Genomic DNA, 9,890 nt, shown 5'->3' on the forward strand with positions numbered 1-9,890 from the left:
CCCGACCTCCATGCCCAGCTAATTTTTTTGTATTTTAGTAGAGACGGGATTTCACCATGTTGGCCAGCATGGTCTCGATCTGCTGACCTCATGATCCACCCGCCTCGGCCTCCCAAAGTGCTGGGATTACAGGCGTGAGCCACCACGCCCAGCCCACCATGTCATTCTTTGTGTCTGGGAGTCCCTGGCCAGTCTGCCTTCTTCTCTCCCCCTTTCAGAGTCTTCTTATGTTTGTTTTTTGTTTTGTTGTCGTTGTTTGTTTGTTTGTGGCAAAATAAACATAATATAAAAGTTGCCTATTTCATTTACTTTCTTTTTGTTTTTGTTTTTTGGCTTTTGTTTGTTTCAGAGATGGTGTTTCATGCTTTTGTCCATGCTGCAGTGCAGTGGCACAATCATAGCTCACTGTAGCCTCAAATTCCTGGGCTCAAGCAATCCTCCCACCTCAGCCTCCCAAGCAGCTGGGATTACAGGTGCACACAACCACATCTGGCTAATATTTTAAATCTGTTGTAGAGGTCTTGCTATGTTGCTCAGGCTGGTCTCAAACTCCTAGCCCCAAGCCATTTCAACCATTTTTAAATGGTTTCGTAGCATTAAGTGCAGTCACCTTGTTGTCTTACGGCTGTCTTGCATTTGACATCCTGGGTTTTTCATTGTAATTGTCAAGATGAATAGGGAAAAGCACGTCTACTCCATCAAGTGGAAGTTAAAGGGATATTTTTAAGACTGCGAGCCAACAGTACACTTCATGGAGAAGCATGAGACAGTATGAAAATGTGATTAGTTCCTTTAAGTCAAAGGGTCAAGATTTGCTCATTCCTTTCCAGTATCGAGTAGATGCTAAGCAATGTGTCCTAATTAAGGTGGAGTTCTGGGCTGGGCACAGTGGCTCACACCTGTAATTCCAGGACTTTGGGAGGTCGAGGTGGGTGGATCACCTGAGGTTGGGAGTTCGAGACCAGCCTGGCCAACCTGGTGAAACCCCGTTCTCTACTAAAAATACAAAAATTAGCTGGGTGTGGTGGCAGGTGCCTGTAATCCCAGCTACTTGGGAGGCTGAGGCAGGAGAATAGCTTGAACCCAGGAGACGGAGGTTGCAGTGAGCCAAGATCATACCATTTGACTCCAGCCTGGGCAATAAGAACAAAACTCCGTCTCAAAAAAAAAAAGGTGGAGTTCTGGATGAATCAATCGTTAATCTTGTGGGTGCCCTTGCTGGGTCTCCGCAGTAATTACCACTGTGATGTGTCCTGTATCTCTTTCCTGTGAAAGGCCAGATAGCCAGAGAATCAATGCCCTCCAAATATAACCCTAAATGATGGTCAACGGCACCTGATGTACAAATGTCCCAGCTCCCCCATCCACTGGGTAGGGTAACATTGACGTGCGTGTTCCACAGTGGCAGAGTTCTCCAGGGGGCATGAACTTCAGGTATCCACATGGCACGTTGCTTGATAATGGACCCTGTATTGACTGTTTTGCCTTCTCCTTCCCTCCCATTGTTTTTCCAAATAAACTTGAACTTGCCTTAGGATATACCTCTGGGGAAAGCCCAACTGTGCTATATTCATGTTGGGAAGATCTAGGAGCATTTCAATGAGTTTCCAATTTAGCAAAGATCCCACATCCTGCCTCATTCTGGAAAAGTGTAGGACACCCCAGCCCTCACTCCTCCCTTCACTATTTCTCTGATAGTTCTCTTATTCACTCCTCTCTGTGCCTACTCTCCATGGCATCTGACTATATAGCAGGGATTCCACCATATATCCTCTGGGTAGGAAACTTAAGTTGACTGTCACGGATGCCAACAACCTTTATGCCTGTCATCATCTCCAACGTACAGTGGAGTCAGGATACCTGAGCCAGTTTTCCTGCATATCTGCTTTGGCTCTTAGTCCCTCATCTTTTTTTGTTTGTTGTTTGTTTTGTTTTTGAGACAGGGTCATGCTCTGTTGCCCAGGCTGGAGGGCAGTGGTGCAATCTCAGCTCACTGCAACCTCCACCTCCTGGGTTCAAGTGATTCTCCTGCCTCAGCCTCCAGAGCAGCTGGGACTACAGGCACGCACCACCATGCCCAACTAACTTTTGTATTTTTAGTAGAGACGGGGTTTCACCATGTTGGCCAGGCTAGTCTCAAACTCCTGACCTCAGGTGATCCACCCACCTCAGCCTCCCAAAGTGTTGGGATTACAGGCATGAGCCACCACGCCCAGCCAGTTCCCTTATCTTTGCATCAGAGATATTAATAACAGTAGTTACATGCACTGATGCTTGTGGAAGTGCTCAGCAGTGTCTGCACATGCTTGGCAACCAGTTGATCTACACGTTACTCTCCTTCCTTCCTCTGTAACAGCAAGGCAATCATTTCTAAGAACCCCATTTCTAAGATCAGTTTTCAAAGAATAACTAATATATGAATAAGTTTTTTCATCCAATTGCATGGATTACTCAAGGAATCAATATTTACATCTAATCATGTACTGATCATTATATCTCTGTTATAGGCACCACAGGTCCACGGGTTATGGTAAGAGGAAAAACATCACAAGTTTCCTTTCTCTTTTTTTAAGGCTCTAGACAATTCCATCTCATACATTGAGTAGCCTGATCTATATTCATGATCAAGGAGAACTTGAGCGAAGGCTTAAGATTTTCAGTGTCATATTTCAAATCGGATTTTCGAAGTGTGAGTAGATATCAACTATGTGGGCCTGAAAGTTCTCATTACCATACCAGTGACAGTTCAGGGAAATTTACGAACTTGGAACTTGCTTAGGAGGAGAAATAAAAGCAGTTCTGTGTACCCTACAACCCAGCCAGGAGTCTTGAAACGCCACCAATGACATCTGGTTTTCTCTAGGGTGCAACCTGGTGAATTCTCACTCTTTTACTTAAATTGGGACGGTTGCACCAGCTGCTTCATATAATGCTTTACAGTGGGAAACATCTACAAGACATTCCTCTTCAATACTACGAGGAAAGATGAGATTTTATAAGTTTAACTGCTTCTTGACAGCAAAGACAAAACTTCCTCTTATTACATTACAGTAGTCAATTTCACCTCCCAGGGAGATTAAGATGGGGATACCAAGGACTCTTAGAAAATAGACTGGTTATGCTTACAGAGCATTCTCCTAATTTCTTCTTTTTTTCTTAAATGTTTTTGACCCCCTTGGTTTTCCTACTAGTGTGGGTTGTGAGAACACACAAACTCCTTCCAATTGTTCCTCATCAGTGATGACATAGAGAAAGTGAGTCCCAGAGGAGTAAAGTTCTGGGAAGCAGAATTACAACTCAGCTTAAGCATTTTACCAGTTAGTGATTTTTTTCAAAATTGTAGAATATTTACTTGATGATCATGTAGAAAACACAGATTCTTGATTTATTAATAAGGGACTACTGAAGAAATATGCTGCAGGAAATATACAGGCCAACTGACATTTCTGTTTTCTAATTAGATACCATCCTATTGATAATGTGCCCCTTAGTGTAATTATGTAAGAAGTGCCTCTGTATACATAAATGATGGGTATATATCTAGATGTTATCTCTGACTTCTCAAACTTCCAAAGCATTTATAGCTCTTTCATAACAATTGTTCCATACCATTTTGTATAATTGTTATTTGTGGGCATGACTTATCTTCCCTACTAACATACAAAGTCCTTGAAGATAGAGTTTGTCTTACACAATATATGCAACTCACATGGTATAAAATTCAAAATGAGGCCCTATAAGTATGTTCTAAAGAAATGGTTCTGAGTTTTACCAATAAGAACTCACTTTTAGACAAGGATACCCATTCTCACCACTTCTACTCAATATAGTACTGAAAGTCCTAGCCACAACAATTAGGCAAGAAAAAGAAATAAAAGATATCCAATCCAAAAGGAAGAAGTAAAATTATCTTTTTTTTCAGATGACATGATTTAATATGTAGAAAACCCTACAAACTCTACAGGAAAAACATCGTGTTAGAACAAATAAATGCATTCAGTAAAGTTGGAGGATATGATAATAATACAAACCAACATACAAAATCAAATGCTATCAGTTGTATTTCTACATACCAACAATGAACTATGTGAAAAGTAAATTATGTAAACAATCTCACTTACAATAGCACCAAAAAGAATACAATACTTGGAAACAAATTTAAGTAAATTTCACCAAAAAGGAAAGAGTTATAAAATATTGATGAAAGAATATTAAATTATAGAACTATAAAATATTGATGAAAGAAAATAGAGCAGACACAAATAAATGAAATGACATCCCATGTTTATGAATTAGAATAATTAACATTGTTAAAATATCTATACTACCCATAGCAATCTACAGATTCAATGCAATCCTATCAAAATCTCAATGGCATTATTTACAGAAATAGAAAAAGCAATCCTAAAATTCATATGGAACCAGAAAAGACTCCAAATAGCCAAAGCAATTTTGAATAAGAAGAACAAAGCTGGGGGTATCACACTTCCAGATTTCAAAATATATTACAAAGCTACAGTAATCAGAACAGTATGGTACAGGCATAAAAATAGATATATAGACCAAGGGAACATAATTAAGGGCCCAGAAATAAATCCACACAGCTATAGCCAACTGATTTTTGACAAGAGTGCCAAGAATACATGATGGGGAAAGGACAGTCTCTTCAATAGTGTTGAGAAAACTGGATGACTACACCCAAAAGAATAAAACTGGACCTTTGTCTTACACAATACAGAAAAAATAACTCAAAATGCATTAAAGATTTAAAAGTAAGATAAGTAAGATCTGAAACCATAAAACTCCTAGAAGAAAACATAGGAGAAAACTTCTTGACATTCTTGCACATGACACCAAAAACAAGGCAACAAAAGCAAAAATAAGCAAGTGGGACTACATCAAACTAAAAAGCTGCTGTACAGCTAAGGAAATAATCGCAGAGTAAAATGGTAACCTATGGAATGAGAGAAAACATTTGTAAACCATACACTTAATAAGGGGATAATTTCCAAAATATATAAGGAGCTTCCCCAACTCAACAGCAAATAAGTATGTAAGTGAACGTATACATACTGATATGCTTTGGCTGTGTCCCCACCCAAATCTCATCTTGAATTCCCATGTGTTGTGGGAGGGACCCAGTGGGAGGTGATTGAATTATTGGAGTGGGTATTTCCTGCACTGTTCTCATGATAGTGAATAAGTCTCATGAGATCTGATGGCTTTATAAGGCAGAGTTTCCCTGCACAACTCTTTTTTTTCCTGCCACCATTCACGTAAGATGTGATTTGCTCTTCCCTGCCTTCTGACGTGATTGTGAGGCCTCTCCAGCCAGGTGAAACTATAAATCCAATTAAACCTCTTTCTTCTGTACATGGCCCAGTCTTGGGTATGTCTTTATCAGCAGCATGAAAATGGACTAATAGACATACATACACATTATATATAACCCAATTTATAAATGGGTAAGTGAGCTGAACAGACATTTCTCCAAAGAGGACATGGAAATGGCCTACAAGTACATGAGAAGATGCTGAACGTCCCTAATCATCAGGGAAATGAAAATCAAAACTGCAGTTAGATATCATCTCACACCTGTTAGGATGACTATTATCAAAAAAGCAAAAGATGATAAGTGGTGAGGTTTGAAGAATTGAAACCCTTGTACATCATTGGTGGGGACTGGAAATTGATGCTGCTGCTATGGAAAACAATATGAAGCTTCCTCAAAAAAAAATTAAAATAGAACAACCATATGATTCAGCAATCCCACTTCTGGGTATCCAGCAGTAACTTTTATCCATGGTTTTGTTTTCTGCAGTTTCAGTTACCTATGGTCAATGGTAGTCTGAAAATATAAAATGGAAAATTCCAGAAAGAAACCATTCATAAATTGTAAATTGCACACTGTCCTGAGTAGCGTGATGAAATCTTGAGCTGCCCCACTCTGTCCCTTTCAGGACGTGACTGATGCACACTGTGGATCCACCCTGTACAAACTGCCTGCCCACTGAGTCACAGTTATCAGATCTGACTGTTGCAGTATCGTAGTATTTGTGTTCAAGAAGCCCTTCTTTTACTTAATATTGTCCCCAAAGTGCAAGAACAGAGATGCTGGCAACTTTGATATGTCAAAGAGAAGCCATAAAGTGCTTCCTTTAAGTCAAGAAGTGAAAGTTCTCAACTTAATAAGGAAAGAAAAAAAAATGTATGTTGAAGCTGTTAAGATTCACAGTAAGAACAAGTCTTTCGTCTATGAAATTGTGAAGAAGGGGGAAAAAAGTGTGCTCGTTTTGCTGTCCCCTCTCAGACTACAAAAGTTTTATGGCCACAGTGTGTGATGAGTGCCTCGTTTAGACAGAAAAGCATTTAACTTTATGGGTAGAAGACATGAACGGAAGTTGCATTTGGATGGACAGCAATTGAGTTAGGTACTATCCATGGTTGCAAGCAGCCACTGGGGGTCTTGAGATGTAACCCCAGCAGATAAACAGGAATTACTATATATCCAAAAGAATTGAAATCAGGATAGGCAGGGTGTGGTGGCTCACGCCTGTAATCCCAGCACTTTGGGAGGCCAAGGTGGGCGGATCATGAGGTCAGGAATTCAAGACCAGCCTGGCCAACACAGTGAAACCCCATCTCTACTAAAAATACAAAAATTAGCCAGGTGTGGTGGTACGCACCTATAGTCCCAGCTACTTGGGAGGCTGAGGTGGAAGAGTTGCTTAAACCTGGAAGGCGGAGGTTGCAGTGAGCCAAGACCATACCATTGCATTCCAGCCTGGGTGACAGAGTGAGACTCCATCTCAAAAAAAAAAAAAAAAAGAATTGAAATCAGGTAGGTGGAGACTGAAACAGGAGGATTGCTTAAGCCTGGGAGGTTGAGGCTGCAGTGAGCTGTGATCGCACCACTGCACTCCAGCCTGGGTGACAGAGTGAAACCATCTCAAAATAAACCAAAAAATTAATAAATTGTTAAGAGGGTAGATCTCATGTTAAGCATTCTTAACACACAGACCACAAAGGGACACAAAGAAGCTTTTGAACAAGATGGATATATTTATTACCTTGAAATTTTAAAGAAAAAGAAAAGAACTCAGTCTTAAATGTGAATACATACAAGTCACTTGGCAAGGGTACTGTCCGTTTTCATGAGCTCTGTTTGGAGGAGGGCTGGACCTGTGATCACCACCATAAGTTCCATGAAGAGAGAACGTATGTAGCCAAGTAGCCCCATGTTGACTCACAAGTTGCTTATAGAGTCCACAAACCCCATTTTCTTTATTTCTTCCTTTTTTTTTTTTTTTTTTGAGATGGAGTTTCACTCTTGTTGCCCAGGCTGGTGTGCAATGGCATGATCTTGGCTCACCGCAACCTCTGCCTCCTGGGTTCAAGCGATTCTCCTGCCTCAGCCTCCCGAGTAGCTGGGATTACAGGCATGCACCACCACGCCCGGCTAATTTTTGTATTTTTAGTAGAAACAGGGTTTTTCCATATTGGTCAGGCTGGTCTCGAACTCCTCACCTCAGGTGATCCACCCGCCTCAGCCTCCCAAAGTGCTGGGATTACAGGCGTGAGCCACCGTGCCCAGCCTTTTTTTTTTTTTTTCTTTTTTTTAAAGTAGAGACAAAGTCTCACTATGTTGCCCAAGCTGGCCTCAAACTCCTGGCCTCAAGCAATCTTCCCACCTCAGCCTCCCAAAGTGTGGGCTTAAGACGTGAGCCACCACACGAGGCCACAAACCCCATGTTCTAAGTTGTTGCCTGTGATCCTCTCTCCTCTAGAGCAGGGGCATTTCTTGTTGGAGAGACAGCAGAATAAGCATCAGCAGTACTTGAGCAAAATTTAAACTTCATCACAAAGCCTTTTTTTTTTTTTTTTTTTTAAAGATCAGTTTCTCAGATGAGTTTCAGATGGCTCAATTAAATCTCCAGGAAGGAAAACTGGAAATGTCCAGTCTTCAGTTTTCTACTTTTTTTCTTTTAAATGAATTTAAACTTTTTTTTAAAATCAAGGACCATGTTAATTTCTATCTGAGCCATCTATTGTTTGATCCTTCGATGTTATAAACTACTTAATCACAAATATGCTTAGGGAACTAATGTCATCACATTCTGTATTCTTAGTATATGCTCAATTTTTCCAGAGCTGTATCAAAAGTTGAATATATACAATAGGGAATTTTTTTTAACACTTCACTTCAGGCGCAGAGAGAATCAGTGGGCTTTTCCAAAAGGAGAAAGCTGAACAGGTTATGCCCTAGTTCACAAGCAAACCGTCCAGAAAACATTCTAATTGGGGAAAACAGCCGTGAGAGTGTAATGCTCCCAGCGCCAAGCTGCCCTGACAGCTGACCCCTTTTTTTCCCCCTTCCTGTTTCTGACACTTGGCGAGGAATTAAACTGGAGCTAAGGGCACAAAAGTTGAAAAGGCAAAAGGCAAGCGTTCTTCTGGGTGGTCTGAGCCTCGTCCTAGGAAGGACGCTGTTTGTGAAGGTAAAATCTCTAATTGGGGAGAGAAGGGCCAGCTGGTGAGCTGTTGAGATCAGGTGAAGACCTGAATCCCAGAAGCACAGCACGGTCAGAGCCCGCTGCGCCGGCAGCAAGGCCAGAAGGTGCACGAAGAAGGTGAGGATGCTTCTCTGTTTATCGGTTTGTTGCTTTTCAAATTCTTTTATTTTCGGAAGTTGCGATTTTAGTTCTAAAAATTACAATTGTGCATGATTCGTGAGAAAGGTCCTGAGTTGAACTTTAGACTTGGTTTTCTTTAAAAGTTGGAGCGTCTTCTGAAATAGCACGTTTGAGTCAAGTTAAAGCCATACCTACAGCTTGAGGGGTTGAGATAAGCCGTAAGTTCTCATCTAGAGCCTCGAAGAGTTGGGTGACTCTCGCATTAGGAAAATGAATTTTTAATTTGGCTTAAGCTTTTTTGTACTTCCTGAAAAACCCATGTAAGATTTATCAAAGGAGCTGGTCTCTGGGCAGCAAACACAAAGCGCCATCTTTCTTTTTGGCTATGGACTCTTCAAACCCATTTTCTTGGCTAGTTTTTCTTAGCCGTTAATGAAATTTCAGGCAGATCACGTAGATTATTTTATGTCTTCCAAAATATATAAGTAAATAGTATCTCTTTCGGGGATTAAAACACTCTAATACTAAAACCCCCTGATTTTATTAAACCTAAGACTCTCCTCCACTGGCTTGGGCTGGCATTAGGATTACGAACCTCCAGTGGGAGGGAGAAGGATCCTTTGAACCTAAGCTAAACATGGCCCCCTGATTCTCTGGGCAAAGAAAACAAACCATGGAAAGGAAACAGATGTTCTTGGAGGACTTTGGTAGAGTAATTCTGGAAGGGAGAACACAGTTGTGGCGGACACGGAGCTGTGGAAAGGGCTCTCATTCAAGGAAGGCTTTGCTGCCCAACTAGGGGGAGTGTGACCGTGTGTGCCTTCAGCCACCAGCTCCCGAAGGTAAGCCTCAGTGGCAGAGAGCCACCCTGCCCAAGGTCACCACTTCCTGGGTGGCCTACATCTGGTGGCTGAGCAAGGAAGGGCTGCAAAGGCAGGCTCTGCTGTTACGGAACCAACAGGTTCCTGTGCCCCCTGCAGAGTAACAGACCAATGCACTGAGACAGCAGAATTTGCAGGACAGACAGTTTAGCGATGGCAGGACCCCAAGCAGGGAGATGGAAGGAGACCTCCAAATCCATCTCTCTGAGGAATTCTGGGGTTTTCAAGAGGATCATGGAGGATGAGGGGCTGTTCATTGGTGGGGTCAGGGGAATGAAGTCATCAGAAGGTGAAAACTGCATTCTTTGGTAAGTCAGCTCCTGTGGGTTCCTTCAGACCAGCTGGCATCAGCAGGGTCTTTCAGATCAAACAAGTC

Source organism: Gorilla gorilla, chromosome 6 (genome assembly GCF_029281585.2).
Source record: "Gorilla gorilla gorilla isolate KB3781 chromosome 6, NHGRI_mGorGor1-v2.1_pri, whole genome shotgun sequence".
NCBI classification, from domain to species: domain Eukaryota; kingdom Metazoa; phylum Chordata; class Mammalia; order Primates; family Hominidae; genus Gorilla; species Gorilla gorilla.